Genomic DNA, 2,409 nt, shown 5'->3' on the forward strand with positions numbered 1-2,409 from the left:
GGTTATTCCACAGGGTTATTCCCACTCCCTGGGAGTGTCCGAGGCCAGGTTGGAACAACCTGGCACAGGGAAGGTGTCCCTGTGCCCACAGCACGGGGGTGGCACTGGATGGGCTTTAAGGCCCTTCCAACCCAAACCATCCCAAGATTCGGGGGATTTCTGGTCCCAGCTCAGCCACACAGCACTTCCCAAACCCCCCCTCCCGTTTCCCTGGATCCCGGTGTCCCGAGGGATCCGTGACACCAGCGGTGGCAAAATGAGGCCCATGGAATTCCTTCCTCAGTCTCCCTCACCACCATCCTCAGGCTCCTACCAGGAGGAATTCCCCCCTCGGGTCCCAGCCAACAGCATTCCCAGGCTTTTGCTCCCCAGGCCATCCCTATCCCTCAAGCCAGGCCTGGAAAAGCCCTGCCTGGCTGTTCAACCGCCCTGCCCGGGGCTCAGAGCAGGGGCTGGGCCAGCAGAGGGGATTCCTTCATCCCTCCCTGGACACCTTTGGCAAAGGAAGGAGGAAAAGCAGAGGGATGTTTAATATCTTGGACAGAAACTCACGGAACAACCTTTTCCCACCACGGAATTCCCCGTGTGCCCTGAAAACAGGGCGCTTCCCACCTCGTATTCCACAAATAACTGATTCATTTGGCTTCTTCCCGACCATTCCCAAACTTTCCCACCATCAGCATTCCCAAAATGCATCCAGACCTGCCGATACAACAACCCCAAGTTTCTCCTGGGGACCCCCCCGTCGAACCCCCCGGAGCAGGGACAGTCCCTGCCCATTCCCAATTTTCCAGGGATTACGAGACGTTGATTTAACCCTCCCAACTATCTTTAATTCGTTAATTATTAGGCACAGACAACCCGGATCAGTCCCACGAGGATCAGCTCCCAAGTTTTTTGGGAATGCCTTCTCCTTCCCCTCGGGAAAAGCCCTCCCACGAGCCACAGTTGCCTCCCTTTTCCCCCAAAACTAAATAAAATAAATGGGATTTTAAAGAGGCCCAAGACACCAAACTCTGTCCCATTCTGAGGGTTAACCGAGGCATTACCATGGAATCCTGGAATGCCCTTGGGTTGGAGGGACCTTAAAGCCCATCCAGGGACACTTCCCACTATCCCAGGCTGCTCCAACCCGGCCTTGGACACTTCCAGGGATGGGGCAGCCACAGCTCCTCCGGGAATCCTGTGCTGGTGCCTCCCTGGGAAGGGAGGTCCCTGCTCCTGGAGCATCCCCAGCTTTCCAGGAGCACAATCCACAGGTGGAATGAGCTCCTCTGGATCCTCCCACCCCAACACCATCCTACTGAGTGACAGCGACACCAGCACCACACCTTGCCACTGGAGAGGTGTAACTTCCACGTTTTCCAAGGAAACCCAGGGAACCTCAGGTCTCTGTTGTGGCTGGATCTCAGTGGGTGGCTCGGCGTGTCCGGGGGCCACGAGCCCTGATTCCCAGGGGATTTCCTGAGATCCTATTAAACATGAATGGCTCCAGTTCAGCTCCCCTAATTCTCCCAAGCATTCCCAAGCCCGGGATCACGAGGCTGGAGCAGCCAAGGAGCCCCCTGGGCACGGCTGCTCCTCACCCAGCACCAGGGAAACCAGCAGTAAAGGGAACCCTGGGATTCAATTCCTGCCTCATTTCAGCACCTGGAAAGTCTCTGTAGGATAATCCAAGCAGGGGAAAAGCCGCTGCTGACCGTCCTCGGGGATATTTCCCTCCAGGAACAGCCCCAAAAGGACTTGGTTGGACCCCAGAGTGAAGGAGAGGGGTCACGACAGCCCCAGTTTCCGGACTCACTGAAAACTCAATCAAGGCTTCGGGGGTTTTTTTCCCCATTGAAAAGCTCCAAAAAATCAGACTTTTATCCCTTCAACTCCAGCACAGAGATCTCACCATGAACTCCTGTTTGTCTGGGGTGTTTGATGGAGCTTTTTGAGGCACCATCACACCTGCTGAAGGGTTTTGTTCCCCACTTTGCCAGGGCCCCGAGTTCAAACACTGACTGCTAAAGAATCGGGAATGATGGGGTGGGAAGTGAGTGGAAGCTCTTCCCGGCAGGTGAGGCAGAACCTCCCCCCCATTCCCTGCTGGAATGACCCCAGGACTCCAGTGCCAGGTTCCTGCCACTTCATGGGATGCAAATACCAGGAAATCAGACAATGCCTGGCCTCTCTCACCCCTCTGTGCCTGGAGAACCACTCCAGGCACCAACCTGTTCACACATCCACCAACACTCAGCTGGAGACACTGGAAGATGCTTCTCCATCCCTGCAAGTGTCCAAGGCCAGGCTGGAGCAACTGGGAGAATGGGATTTGTCCCTGCCCGTGGCAGGGGGTGGCACTGGGTGGGATTTAACCCCCTTCCCAACCCAGCCATTCCAGGATTCCATTCCCAGGTGAAGGGG

The 2,409-nt window shown here is 56.1% G+C and overlaps 1 protein-coding gene across 1 annotated transcript in view; it reads right to left on the minus strand.

Annotated features, from left to right (window-relative positions):
* GATAD2A (GATA zinc finger domain containing 2A) overlaps positions 1-1,401 on the minus strand; it is a 33,325-nt gene extending 31,924 nt beyond the window's left edge. Inside the window, exon 1 of the mRNA XM_017834502.1 lies at positions 1,332-1,401. The gene's annotated coding sequence lies outside the window, so the exon portion shown is untranslated. The remainder of the gene's footprint in view (positions 1-1,331) is intronic.
* Between the last annotated feature and the right edge of the window lie 1,008 nt (positions 1,402-2,409).

Source organism: Lepidothrix coronata, unplaced genomic scaffold (assembly GCF_001604755.1).
Source record: "Lepidothrix coronata isolate B3197 unplaced genomic scaffold, Lepidothrix_coronata-1.0 Scaffold233, whole genome shotgun sequence".
NCBI classification, from domain to species: Eukaryota; Metazoa; Chordata; class Aves; order Passeriformes; family Pipridae; genus Lepidothrix; species Lepidothrix coronata.